The following is a 15282-nucleotide window of genomic DNA, read 5'->3' as shown; positions in this document are numbered from 1 at the left end:
ATACAGTACACCAGGACACCATGTTGGCAGGGATGAGCTCCATACAGTACACCAGGACACCATGTTGGCAGGGATGAGGTCCATACAGTACACCAGGACACCATGTTGGCAGGGATGAGGTCCATACAGTACACCAGGACACCATGTTGGCAGGGATGAGCTCCATACAGTACACCAGGACACCATGTTGGCAGGGATGAGCTCCATACAGTACACCAGGACACCATGTTGGCAGGGATGAGGTCCATACAGTACACCAGGACACCATGTTGGCAGGGATGAGGTCCATACAGTACACCAGGACACCATGTTGGCAGGAATGAGGTCCATACAGTACACCAGGACACCATGTTGGCAGGGATGAGGTCCATACAGTACACCAGGACACCATGTTGGCAGGGATGAGCTCCATACAGTACACCAGGACACCATGTTGGCAGGGATGAGGTCCATACAGTACACCAGGACACCATGTTGGCAGGGATGAGGTCCATACAGTACACCAGGACACCATGTTGGCAGGGATGAGCTCCATACAGTACACCAGGACCCTGGCACACAGGCGCCTGGGCGGCATGGTGGCCAGCGTTAGTACGTTAAAACCCAGTATTAACACGTTAGTTGGTTAGCCACATAGAGCCATTCTTTGTCATAGAAGAGGGATTCAATCAAATTCAATGTCCATAAAGGTCCCACTTCATTTATCGACCAGAGATACTCAAATCAATCATATTTGGGTTAACAAGATGGAGGAAAGTCTAGAGAGAGGGGTGTCCAACACATTTTGCCCTAGGCAGCGAATTCGGTCTTCAATGAAGTCCGGAGGGCCGCACTGAAAGTGTGTTATATTTCGTCGGCGTCACAATTGTCCTTGATCCATCGTTTTTGCTTGTTAGCGAGCTGGACAGTCAAGAACAGTCCCTTTCCAATTGGTTTTAGTCATTTTAAAGTATATTGAGTTAGTATCCCCCCAAAAAAATGTTTAAGCCCCCCAAAATATAAATATTGTTATGACTCAAATCACTGTATGTTTGACACCCCGGGTCTACTCTATTCCGTGAAGAGCAATATCTTTCTATCAGGATATGGAATGAATCCATCACTCTTAGAAAAAAAGCTACTATCTAGAACCTAAAAGGGCTCTTTGGCTGTCCCCATAGGAGAACCCTTTGACAAACCGTTTTTGGTTCCAGGTAGAACCCTTTTGGGTTTCATGTCTAACCCTTTCCACATAGGACTCTACATGGAACCCAAAGGGGTTCTACCTGGAACCAAATAGGGTTCTCCTATGGGGACAGCCGAAGAACCTTTTTGGAACCCTTTTTTCTAAGAGTGTAAATCAAATTCTTATAAACGTTACCAGGCATGATTCACTGGGGCTTTAACCTAATATTCCCAGAGAAGCTGAACTCAAATGACTAATATTTATCTAGATAAGAACAGAGCAAACTGCGGAACATTTTATACAAATGCATTAACTGTAGGGAGACAGAATTGATCCTGCAGAACTGGTTTCATTTACTAGACTGGCAGGTCGGACGATTCAAACACTGTCTAAAAATAAATCATGTCCTATTTAATGATGGGCTAAACCCTGGTATACTTTCCAAGGTAGGACATTTAGGACAACAGTACATTTTCTGCTTCCCAATGGAATTTATCATGAACTAGAAAGAATAAATGAATATCCTCTTTACAATAGCTATATGGACAAGAGGCAGAGCAAAGATCCTGGATGGCTGAGGATGTATGCTCACCATTCATTTCAAGTTCACATGCTAAAGTATTTCATGAGCTCAATAGTACTTTATTTCCACTGCTCAGATGAGTCACTGTCTGTTTGGCTTGTTTGAGGCTCCGATGCATATTACCATTGGTCCATGTGATTCAGCAGCACACAAGTCAGCCAGCATGGAGCCCAGGCCCCAGGTATTCAATAAGAACTCATTACACCAGGCAGAGCAGAGCTGGGCCAGTGAGAGGCCCTTGCTGCTCCCCCTTTAGATCAACCAGTCTCATGTCTCAACCAGCTGCACTGTCACTCACACCGCAGATGTGTACACAAACACATATACGTGCACAGACACACACACACTACACACCACTGTCTCTGAGAGGCATTAACCAGAGGACCGATACCACGGACTCTCATTCAGTTCAGGTCAACGGTTATTCACTGGGTGCACTAAACAAAAGATCCTCTAAAAGTGAGACAGACCTCAACAACGGGCAGTGTGAACATCAAACTGTCTGTCCTGCAGACATCCTACACAGACACATCTGGCTCCGTCTGATGTGTTACTCCGTTCCCCCAGTAGGACTTTGACCAACTATCAGACCAGAGTTAGGCAACCCACCGACCCACCACCATCACCCCGCTGGGACTGCACACTGCACACTGCTCCAGCTGATTCAACACATGAGCTCATCTTCACTGTCCTGATTTCAAAATGTTGGAGGGAGGAAATGAATTATGTTCTGACTGAAAATTCTGAATCAACAGCCTGGCTGGCTGGAGTGAGTGAAGGTGGACTCAATGGCAGCCCTCTCGGACTCACTTAAGTACTGTAACATCAATCTAGTGAGAAGCAACAACAACAAAAAATCGATGTGCTCACTTCCATTCCTTCCTTATCTGATGTACAGTAGATCCAAAGCCAGTATCTTGTTAAGTTGTATTGCACTTTTTACAAATGCACAAAGTCCTCAACATACCTAACCAGGGTGAGGGTGGAGAGGAAACATCCTTGGTCCACAGAAACATTGAGAGGAACCAGACTACGGGATCATCCCATTCTCGGCTGCATGCCTGCCGCCCTATCTGCTTGCATTCTTATCTTCCTTCCTGTCTGTCTTCCTTCCTGTCTGTCTTCCTTCCTGTCTGTCTTCCTTCCTGCCTGTCTTCCTTCCTGCCTGTCTTCCTTCCTGTCTGTCTGCCTGTCTGGGTACACTAATTATATGACGGATCAAACACTGAGGGGTAAATGGATCCGGAACACAAACACCTAAATCTGGTCATTTATCCCTGTATTCAGCTCTCCCTGTGATATACTCTGACCACAGGCAGAGCTGCTGGACACCACTAAAAGGCCAGAGCCTCAAACACACAAAGATGTCCATTAGTGGTATCACTCATACTCTGTGTGGTTGTTGAAGGAGGGGGAGGGAAGGAGGGAAAGAGAGAGAACGAGAGAGACGTGGCAGTCAGATGGCAAGGAGTGCACATGGCCTCTAGTACGTGCACGCACACACACACACACACACGTTGCTCCACCTCCCTGTTGGGACTTGTACAATGCCCAGATCCATCTCTGTGAACTCATACATACAGACACATAAGATTTGTCAGGTGTGCTCCATTCTGTTTTACAGAAAGCACATCATACCAATGCAGTTATGAACCCAGAAACACACAGTGACAGACACAATGAGTAGAGAGGGGAGAGAGAAAACATGAAGAGTGGAGAGAAGAGAGGGGAGAGGTGAGAGGGGAGAGGGGAAAAAGAGGAGAAAGAGATGAAGTATAGAAAGAGAAGAAGTAGAGAAAGGGAAGAAGTAGAGAAAGAGAAGAAGTAGAAAAAGGGAAGAAGTAGAGAAAGAGAAGAAGTAGAAAAAGAGAAGAGGGAGAGAAGAGAGATAGAAAGAGAAGGGAGAGAGAAAAGAGGGAGAGAAAGAGAAGAGAGAGAGGGAGAAGAGAGATATAAAGAGAAGACAGAAGAAATGGGGAGAAAGAGAAGAAGCAGAGAAAGAAGAGAGGGAGGAGAAAGAGGAGAAGCAGAGGAGAAAGGGGGAGAGAAAGAGCAGAGGAACAGAAGAGAGGGAGAGAAAGAGAAGAGGGAGAGAGGAAAGAGAGTCAAATTAAAATAGGAATCTTAAGTCAGCTCATGTAACGATGTCAGGGTAGTGGCAGCTGCACTAGTCCTTGTATCCATGGCGACCCCAAAGTGCCGTCAGAGTGGTGACGCTACTGGGATCGCTGTGCTGAACTGAGCTGCATTGAGGCACGTGCCTAAACCTGGCTCCACTCAGCGTGACTATTCATAGCACTCAGTGTCGAGGCAGGACTATGGCAGAGGTGTGGCTATGGGCAGGTGTACGGAGGGACAAGGCATGGAGCTGCTGTTTTTCTCGCTCTGATCCTGCTCCAGACTCTGGAGGGTGACACCTGGTCTCCCTACTGCCTTACAGAGATGGACCGTATGTCTAGTCAATCACAACACAGAGCTTATGAGCTTTCCTCTGGGCTGCATTCAGGATCACACTGATCATGTAGATTGGAGAAGTAACAACAACCTCCATTAGTAATAGGACTGTTAGTCTTAAAGGAGACGTGGATTCAGTCCTGATTCTTCCTGTCCTGTTGAGCTGAGATTTCAATACGTCATTAGTATTGTCAAAACCATAGCAATACTTTACCTAAACCCGTGTCATAGGGTGTTAGTGGAATGCAAGATGGCAGGAGCATTAGGGAACTATCATCCCCCCACCGTATCCATGTAATCTCCTAAGGCCTAGCTGTGAGTCAGTTTTACTGTAGTGACTCAAGGCCTGGCTCTCTCTCACACACTGGCCTACTAATTTATCCATATCCAATCAATAGCTGACATGCAGAATGATCTAATTCAGCTGAACAGTGAATAACGGCACCCAGTCTCCATAGCACACAGTGCTAGCTGGATGGCTGGCTGGCTGGCTACTGCCCAATGTTCTAGGGTACGTACGGCCAGGGGGGTGGACCGAGTGAGCACCTCCCATTGTGAGCGATTGTTCAAGCTCAATTGGCACTTCTGTAACATTGCTTTGTCGGAAGGATCAGCGGGGAGAATGAGCCAGGCTCTGAGGTGCAGAGAGAGCCCTATTGTGGCCGGGGCCGTGACAGTGTGAGGGACACAGAGTTGCTGAGTGAAATCGATCTGGGTGGGATTAGGACCACTCTTTCATGAGTGTGTGGCACGGGCCGGGCCAGCTTTGTTGAATTCAGCCGACGCAGGCCTTTCCCACCCCTCGGATCAGCAGTCCCCCCCCCCCCCTCCACAGGACAGGGAGACAGTGGGGTGGGCTTTTTGGAGACCACCTTTGTGCTCCTATTGTGCCCAGGCACATCAATGGTGCTGGGCATAACCCTGGGCAATGGGAAAGTGCTGGAGAGGACACTTTAGGATAAAGCTTCCATGCACCTGGTGTGGCATGAAGGAGAGATTTAACAAAGAAGATGATTAGCTTTGATGAGCATAGAGTTGTCCCAAAAAGACAAACGTTCACATGACCCACGTTGCACCATCACGCCAATGTTCATCGCTGCAATAAAGATTGTCTCCGCCCAATACATTTGGAAGGAATAGGCACGACTCTCGTTCACAATAAAAATGTGATACTTGATTGATCTGATTAGAGCTGAAATCGGCTGTCAATGTCCTTCATCAGAAACATGTTTCCAGTACATTCACTTTTTCCAGATACAGGACAATGATTTATCCCAATGATACCATTGCCATGGCCACAGCTACATGTCACACCCGCCAGAGTGTAAAAATAACCGTAGTACCAAGGGCCTATGGCTTGTAGTGTGTTGTTTAGGGCCCTCATTGCATAACAACTGAGATGTGAGCAAGCCTGGACATGTTTCTCGTCCTCACATCGAGAATGCCTCAGCAAATGGTTGAGTGAACTGGAGAGGCATAGACCAAAATGTTAAAAACATGGTCCTGTGTGTTCCTCCCAGTAAATCATTGTCCCATCCTGGCAAAGGTCTTGGTAACACTTTAGTAATCCTACTTTAGTAATCCTACTTAAATAATCCTACTTTAGTAATCTTACTTTAGTAATCCTACTTTAGTAATCCATGTCAGCAGGTAGCCTGGCGAGTATGAGCATTAGGCCAGTAAACGAAAGGTTGCTGGATCGAATCCCCAAGCGGACAAGGTAGAAATCTGTAGTTCTGCCCCTGAGCAAGGCAGTTAACCCACTGTTCCCCTGGCGCTGAAGACATGGATGTCGATTATGGAAGCCCCCCCACACTTCTGTTTCAGAGGGGTTGGGTTAAATGCAGAATACCCATTTCAGTTGAATGCAATCAACTGACTAGGTATCTCCCATTCATTAACATAGGGTGTCATAGCAGAAATCAAAAGTGGTTCAAATTATTTGTTGTCATTCAAGTCAAGTGTCACTAAAACCTAAGAGAGAGTGCATTTACCTCTGATGGCACTCCTACGTAGCTTCTAGATACAGGATGTGTCTGGGAATGTCTGGGAGTGTGTGCATCCAAGCTGTCCAACACTGAATAGAGGTACAGGTCCTCCTAGGGTGGAATCACTAGGAACCAAAACAGAGAGGGACCTACCTCAATTTATCCAATAAGAAACTCCTGTTCTTGTTTTTCCGTTGAAAAACGTTTTGCTATGGTGTGCTCTAATGAATACATCCCTAAACTGTCTAGTAGACACACCTGATGCACAACAGACCATGTGCAACAAAGTGACTACACAGACCTATATCAACTCCTCTGCACAGCACCTGTAGACAGGTCCCTGTGGCTGTGTGCCACCATTCTATTCAAAACCTGATGGTATTTTTACCTTGACATTTCCAACCAATTAATGTCATATCTAAGTGTAACCATAACAACAGGGGGCTTTGCGTTGGTTTGAAATAAACACGCACACACAAATACTACACAGAGATACACACACACACACACACACACCAATGCGCGCGCGCACGCACGCACACACACACACACACACCAGAGGTGTTGTTCATTATCACTATAAGTGTGATTAGCAAGAGTAACATGTGTCCTGAGCATGCATTGAGCAAGACCAGAAATTAATAATACTCAGTATTCACGAGAAATTATGACAGTGAATTTGATTGATAGGCTATTTGTCACGATAAAAAATATGTCAAGTCCTGCAGTAGGTATTGTCGGTAGGCTATATTGATTAAGCATTTATTTCAGATTTAATTATTCTCTCTCTCTTAAAAACACAACAGGATTTGACCGTATTACTACCATCCTCTCCCTATCCTCGGCGCCATGTGCCAGTGAGGGCATCCATTCAGTTTATGAATGGATGGGTGTGGCGGAGGCGGTGGATGAGTGACTGGCGCTAGGTTGTCGTCACTGCTCTCGTTGATAGGCACTGGCGTTTTGTCGCTGGCTGGACTGGATTAGAGCGCAATTTGGCTCCTCCACCGTATGTGACAATTGAGAGCGAGAGACAGACAGCGACACCACAGCGACTCAAGCCGAGGGGTGAACTTCGGGCGGATTTGGTGAGGCTATGGGGCAGTCTCGCACCGCATGCACTACACGCGTTGAAGGGGTGGAATTGGAGCAGGGTTACAGAGAAACAAACGATTTAAGATTCATTTTTTTTGTCTCAAAATGTCCTTACTGACAAAAAAAAAGAGTCTATAGCCTATATAAAAGCATTGCACGTAGTGAATTCCACGTTTCCTTTTGTCTTATGCTTGCGCTCACATTTGTGTAGACCAGGTTTCGGCTATAGTTAGATTTGGATGAACGTATAGGCAACCAGTCACTGGTTAGATAATAGTCTAATAAGAAAGATCAAGAAATGTACAAAAATATATATTGTTTTGGTAAAGGCGATAGAAGGAAACAGACAAAGAAAGTCGGGCACATGCCTTTCCTCCAATGGCCCCTTTTAGGTGTGACAGAAACAAAAGACGTGGACAAACTCGCATCAGCACCAGTGAACACCCAGTCCCCTAAACAAGATTGTCTCCAGCTTTTGCAATATGCTGCATATTTACATTCCTTCTGGCGTCAGTACATGGGAGTGTTTTAGAGCTGACTGGTCACAACAAAACCGGTCCAAAAGGCATCGGAAGACAGGCGTCAAGTCTCACCAAGAAAAAAACTTGCCAGTAAATATTAAGTGCACACTGTTCACAAATCTTTTTATCAGTAGCATGCAGGAATGTACTGAAAATGGTTATTGTGTGTTGTGCCTTGCAGCTAAGAGGGAAGAGAAATATACGAGCGCTGTGAAAATAACTGTAAGAAAGCTAAAAGTGGAGAGTGTGAAGTGGACTACGCAGAACACCGAAAAGATTCCAGAGGCGAATGACCATTGAAGGTAAGTTCCTAATTGACTGCAATAATCGGGCGAAATAATTTATGCTAATGTGTTATTATCATAAGAAATTACAAGCAACTGACCACACATGCACAGTGGTATACAAAAGTTTCGCGGGCCAGCAATGTCTGAGCCCACCGTATGAGCCATGGAAGGTCTTTAGAGCACACCATAAACAAAACGTTTTGCAAAAGAAGAACAGGCGTTTCTTATTGGACAAATTCAGGTAGGTCCCTCTGTTTCGGGGTGTTTGCTTCCTTTTGGCAACCTCATAAACAATTCATGGTAATTCATGGTAACTTCATAAACAATTCATTTAGACCTGCCGTTTATTTGAGAGGCGTTTATTTATGGTGTGTACTTGCTGATATGTGTGCTGAGGGAGCATGTTGCTGTTTTAAAGCTAATTTCATGCAATTCAACACATTTTGACATGGGTCAGAGAAAACAATTTGCAGTTGTATAGCTAATCTCATGCTATTCTACACATTTTGCAATGACACTGAGAGAATTTAGAATTTTTAAAGCTAATTTCCTGCAATCGTAGCTCGGTTAAACCCGTATATTAGGCCAAACGTTTCAACAACCAATAGGTAACAGAAATCTTATTAAAAATAGAGTATTTAACATGGGTTTGTATAGCCTATCTCAATAAGATAGGTTACTTTCTTTCATAGCACCTGCTGTCAGTGGACCATGACAAAGAGAAAGCCACCACAACAATGTGTCTCCTGAGAAGTTACGTTATTAGAATGACAGCAGGAACAGTTCATACCTACCCCTCTCTATAGACACCCACTGTAGCCTATAAACGTTCAAGCGTTTTGCCTCTGAAAATGACACCACCCTTCATATCTTTATCAACTTGACCAACAATCTACATCATTCCCCCATCTCTCTCTCTCTCTCTCTCTCAGAATTTCCCACTTTATGAGATGTGGATGGTCAGATACAGTGTTGACAACGGTTCCTCTGCTCTGTTTTTGTACCAGCTGTAGAATTTGAGCCATTCTTCCTTGGGTGAGGCCTGTACGGCTCTGTGGAATATGTTAGTCTCCTGAGGGGGCTGGGAGTGTGTATTGGCAACTGGGGCTTTCCACTGGGGTTGATCACCAAACATTCCAGGCTGCTGGATGGAGGGTTAGCGGGAGCCATACACACACACACACCCTCCGACCCCCACCACTGTTCAACTCTGCATACCCCGATGAACGCATGGGGTGGGAGGCCGTGAGGGCTATATGTGTGTGTGTGTGTGTGCATTCCACTCTCTACCAAGGGACAGAGAGCTGCTGAAACCATGTGACGCTTCATAACAGTTAGACGTAGTCTCCGTAAGATACATTGCAAGACAAAGGAACACACACACACCGACTGCACAGTGCGCACGTGTGCAAACTCTCTCACACACACAGCCATTGTCACCTTGGCAGTCATAAAACATTCACGGATATACCCACAGAGATACACAGAGATACAAAAGTTAGTTATCCTCTCTAAACCACATGATGTTTGTCTCTCTGCTGAAGTAATGCTGTTTCAGGGAGAGGGAGAGAGTGAATAAAGGAGAGAAGGAGAGAGGGAGAGAGGGAGAGAAGGAGATAGGGAGAGGGGAATGTAGCAGGCGATTGAGAGAGGGATGGCAGTCATACAGTTCTTTCTTTCTTTTCTGGCTGCCACTGTGGTTGTTTTTTAAGCAGGGTGTCAGTGTGCAAAGAATGTGTGTCCGTGTGCGCATGCATGTGTTTGTATGCTAGTGGAGAGCAGAGAGGAGAGCTGGGGATGAGACAGTGGGCCTCCCCAGAGAGGAAAGGAGGAGCACAGACCCCGAGGAAGAGGGAAGCAGCCAGGAGAACAGCAGAGAGGAACACAGACAAGAGGGCTAGATATCACAAAGCCTTTGTTTTGCCAATACAGAGTTGGGAGTCAGGTACTAAGTCCGTTACAACACCTTGTGAAAAACATAAACAATCCAACATGGGCATAACAGAGGCAGACAGACAGACAGACAGACAGACAGACAGACAGACAGACAGACAGACAGACAGACAGACAGACAGACAGACAGACAGACAGACAGGTAGGCAAGCAGACAGACAGACAGGCAGACAGACAGACAGACAGGCAGACAGACAGGTAGGCAAGCAGACACAGACAAGCAGACAGACAGTCAGGCAGACAGGCAGGCAGGCAGACAGACAGACAGACAAGCAGACAGACAGACAGACAGACAGGCAGACAGACAGACAAGCAGACAGACAGGCTACTAGAGTCATCTACTTGCCATATATTTTACAGTAGTGCTCCCTCACTTCCTCTGCTCCTCAGGTGAATCCTAACTTCCACTTGAAGTAAAATGTTAATTTAGTCTCCCATTGATATCAATGAATAAAAATACATCAGTTAAAGTTAAGATTCGCCCCTTTCCAAAGTAATTCCGCTTAGTTGAGTAATGTCATTAGTCAGTGCACTCAGTTACTCTATGTTACATAGGTCTGAGGCTCTGCAGCTGCTGCTACACATAACCGTGTGCATATTTATGTAATAACAGATCTAACAAACACTGCCTTTCAAAGACATTTATCTTTTTTTGATATTCATATTTTATTCTAGAAAAACAAAAAAATACAGTTTGTAATATTCTACATTTCTATACCTACATGTACACTCACTGTCACGATCGTTGGACGCATACTCGGACCAACGTGCAGTGTGATCTGGGATCCACATCTTTTATTAGAAATAAGTGAACCACAAACCAAAGCCTAAACAAACCGTGATGACACTAGCGTGCTAACATACAACTACACATAAACAATATCCCACAAAACACAGCTAGAAAAAGGCTACCTAAATATGATGCCCAATTAGAGACAACGATTACCAGCTGCCTCTAATTGGAATCATACAAATCACCAACATAGAAAAATAAACTAGAACACCACATAGAAATAAATAAACTAGATCACCCCCAGTCACGCCCTGACCTACAACACCATAGAGAAACAATGGCTCTCTACGGTCAGGGCGTGACACTAACACTCCTATCACATTCACATACAGTACATATATACATGGAAGTTTACGTTTAAGGTGATCACATATACACAAGCACACAGAAACATTTTCAAGCCCTCTGTCCTCTCCCTCTGTCCTCTCCCTCTGCCCACTCCCCCACTCTGAGAGCCCTAGGCTGGGGACAGGGCCTGAGTGGGTGTCCTGTTTGTGTCCCTGGTCCAGGGTGACGGGACAGATAAGCGTGTCTGTTGCACAACCCCCCATACGGGCACACTTTGGGGTAAGAGCTCCGAGCTTCCAAGTCAAATGTTCAGCACAGCAAAGTGTGCCTTTCTTCTATGGGGATTTTGGCTTCCCACACTGGATTGTAGCATTATTGCATTGTCATTTCTGGCAACTCAAAGGCCCTCTTTATAAACTTTTCCAGTTGCTAATGACATTATTTGAAGCTCTCCCTCTGCATTATGTAATGATCTCACAGCGTAAACACAGATCCTAAGAAGTGGTGGAAAAAACAGCATTAGCACATTCTCGGAAGGACAGAGCTTCAATTGACAGCACCAGACCTGAGGTAGGACAGGGTCTGGGTCAAATGACAGCACCAGACCTGAGGTAGGACAGGATCAGGGTCTGGGTCAAATGACAGCACTAGACCTGAGTTAGGACAGGGTCAGGGTCTGGGTCAAATGACAGCACCAGACCTGAGGTAGGACAGGGTCTGGGTCAAATGACAGCACCAGACCTGAGTTAGGACAGGATCAGGGTCTGGGTCAAATGACAGCACTAGACCTGAGTTAGGACAGGGTCAGGGTCTGGGTCAAATGACAGCACCAGACCTGAGGTAGGACAGGGTCAGGGTCTGGGTCAAATGACAGCACCAGACCTGAGGTGGGTCAGGGTCTGGGTCAAATGACAGCACCAGACCTGAGGTGGGTCAGGGTCTGGGTCAAATGACAGCACCAGACCTGAAGTGGGTCAGGGTCTGGGTCAAATGACAGCACTAGACCTGAGGTAGGACAGGGTCAGGGTCTGGGTCAAATGACAGCGCTAGGCCTGAGTTAGGACATGGTTTGGGTCAAATGACAGCACCAGACCTGAGGTAGGACAGGGTCAGGGTCTGGGTCAAATGACAGCACCAGACCTGAGGTAGGACAGGGTCAGGGTCTGGGTCAAATGACAGCACCAGACCTGAGGTAGGACAGGGTCTGGGTCAAATGACAGCACCAGACCTGAGGTAGGACAGGGTCTGGGTCAAATGACAGCACCAGACCTGAGGTAGGACAGGGTCAGGGTCTGGGTCAAATGACAGCACCAGACCTGAGGTAGGACAGGGTCAGGGTCTGGGTCAAATGACAGCACCAGACCTGAGGTAGGACAGGATCAGGGTCTGGGTCAAATGACAGCACCAGACCTGAGGTAGGACAGGGTCTGGGTCAAATGACAGCACCAGACCTGAGGTGGGTCAGGGTATGGGTCAAATGACAGCACCAGACCTGAGGTGGGTAAGGGTCTGGGTCAAATGACAGCACCAGACCTGAGGTAGGACAGGGTCAGGGTCTGGGTCAAATGACAGCACCAGACCTGAGGTAGGACAGGGTCAGGGTCTGGGACAAATGACAGCACCAGACCTGAGGTAGGACAGGGTCAGGGTCTGGGTCAAGTGACAGCACCAGACCTGAGGTAGGACAGGGTCAGGGTCTGGGACAAATGACAGCACCAGACCTGAGGTAGGACAGGGTCTGGGTCAAATGACAGCACCAGACCTGAGGTAGGACAGGGTCAGGGTCTGGGTCAAATGACAGCACCAGACCTGAGGTGGGTCAGGGTCTGGGTCAAATGACAGCACCAGACCTGAGGTGGGTAAGGGTCTGGGTCAAATGACAGCACCAGACCTGAGGTAGGACAGGGTCAGGGTCTGGGTCAAATGACAGCACCAGACCTGAGGTAGGACAGGGTCAGGGTCTGGGTCAAATGACAGCACCAGACCTGAGGTAGGACAGGGTCAGGGTCTGGGACAAATGACAGCACCAGACCTGAGGTAGGACAGGGTCCAGGTCAAATGACCGCACCAGACCTGAGGTAGGACAGGGTCTGGGACAAATGACAGCACTAGGCCTGAGTTAGGACAGGGTCAGGCTCTAGGTCAGCACACATTCCATCTCAAATCAAATCAAAGTTTATTTGTCACGTGCGCCGAATACAACAGGTGTAGTAGACCTTACAGTGAAATGCTTACTTACAAGCTCTAACCAATAGTGCAAAAAAGGCATTAGGTGAACAATAGGTAAGTAAAGAAATAAAACAACAGTAAAAAGACAGGCTATATACAGTAGCGAGGCTATAAATGTAGCAAGGCTACATACAGACACCGGTTAGTCAGGCTGATTGAGGTAGTATGTACATGTAGATATATTTAAAGTGATTATGCATATATAATGAACAGAGAGTAGCAGTAGTGTAAAAAAAGAGGGGTTGGCGGGTGGTGGGTGGGACACAATGCAGTTAGCCAATGTGCGGGAGCACTGGTTGGTCGGCCCAATTAAGGTAGTATGTACATCATTGTATAGTTAAAGGGACTATGCGTATATGATAAACAGAGAGTAGCAGCAGCGTAAAAAGAGGGGTTTGGGTGGGGCACACAATGCAAATAGTCCAGGTAGCCATTTGATTACCTGTTCAGGAGTCTTATGGCTTGAGGGTAAAAACTGTTCAGAAGCCTTTTTGTCCTAGACTTGGCACTCCGGTACCGCTTGCCATGCGGTAGAATTGAGAACAGTCTATGACTGGGGTGGCTGGGGTCTTTGACAATTTTTAGGGCCTTCCTCAACCCCGCCTGGTGTAGAGGTCCTGGATGGCAGGTAGCTTAGCCCCACTGGGCCGTACTGGGCCGTACGCACTACCCTCTGTAGTGCCTTGCTGTCAGAGGCCGAGCAATTGTTGTAACAGGCAGTGATGCTCCCGATGTTGCAGCTGGGATTTCTGGGATAATAATGTTGATGTGAGCCATTACCAACCTTTCAAAGCACTTCGTGGCTACAGACGTGAGTGCTACGGGTCTGTAGTCATTTAGGCAGGTTGCCTTTGTGTTCTTGGGCTCAGGGACTATGGTGGTCTGCTTGAAACATGTTGGTATTACAGACTCCATCAGGGACATGTTGATAATGTCAGTGAAGACACCTGCCAGTTGGTCAGCACATGCCCGGAGCACACGTCCTGGTAATCTGTCTTGGCCTGCAGCCTTGTGTATGTTGACCTGTTTAAAGGTCTTACTCACGTCGGCTACGGAGAGCGTGATCACACAGACGTCCGGAACAGCTGATGCTCTCATGCATGCCTCAGTGTTGCTTGCCTCGAAGCGAGCATAGAAGTAATTTAGCTTGTCTGGTAGGCTCGTGTCACTGGGCAGCACGTGGCTCTGCTTCCCTTTGTAGTCTGTAATAGTTGGAATGCCCTGCCACATAAGACGAGCATCGGAGCCGGTGTAGTATGATTCAATCTTAGCCCTATATGGACGCTTTGCCTCTGATGGTTCGCTTTGCCTCTTTGATGGGCATAGTAGGATTTCTTGTAAGCTTCCGGGTTAGAGTCCCGCACCTTGAAATCGGCAGCTCTACCCTTTAGCTCAGTGTGAATTTTGCCTGTAATCCATGGCTTCTGGTTGGGGTATGTACGTACAGTCACTGTGGGGACGACGTCCTCAATGCACTTATTGATAGACAGTGACTGATCCCGGAACATATTCCAGTCTGTGCTAGCAAAACAGTCCTGTAGTTTAGCATCTGCTTCATCTGACCACTTTTTTATAGCCCGAGTCACTGGTGCTTCCTGCTTTAATTTTTGCTTGTAAGCAGGAATCAGGAGGATAGAGTTGTGGTCGGGTTTACCAATTGGAGGTAATAAAACACATCTTCAAATGTATGGGAAACAACCAGCAGCATACCACCCTGCATACAACTGCTGGCTTCCTTCTGAAGCTAAGCAGGGTTGGTCCTGGTCAGTTCCTGGATGGGACACCAGATTCTGCTGGAAGTGGTTTTGGAGGGCCAGTAGGAGCCACTCTTTCTTCTGTTCTATAAAAAAAGATATATCCCAATGCCCCAGGGCAGTGATTGGGGACACTGCCCTGTATAGGGTGCTGTCTTTCAGATTGGACGTT

The 15282-nt window shown here is 46.8% G+C and overlaps 1 protein-coding gene across 1 annotated transcript in view; it reads left to right on the top strand.

Moving 5' to 3' along the window:
* The first annotated feature begins 7063 nt into the window (after window positions 1-7063).
* Window positions 7064-15282, top strand: part of LOC139410638 (Rho related BTB domain containing 4) — a 69953-nt gene continuing 61734 nt past the window's right edge. Inside the window, exons 1-2 of the mRNA XM_071155995.1 lie at window positions 7064-7278; window positions 7988-8108. The gene's annotated coding sequence lies outside the window, so the exon portion shown is untranslated. The remainder of the gene's footprint in view (window positions 7279-7987; window positions 8109-15282) is intronic.

Source organism: Oncorhynchus clarkii, chromosome 6, assembly GCF_045791955.1.
Source record: "Oncorhynchus clarkii lewisi isolate Uvic-CL-2024 chromosome 6, UVic_Ocla_1.0, whole genome shotgun sequence".
Classification (NCBI taxonomy): Eukaryota; Metazoa; Chordata; class Actinopteri; order Salmoniformes; family Salmonidae; genus Oncorhynchus; species Oncorhynchus clarkii.
Note: the sequence above shows the minus strand (reverse complement) of the source record. Positions and strands in the feature narration are given on the sequence as shown.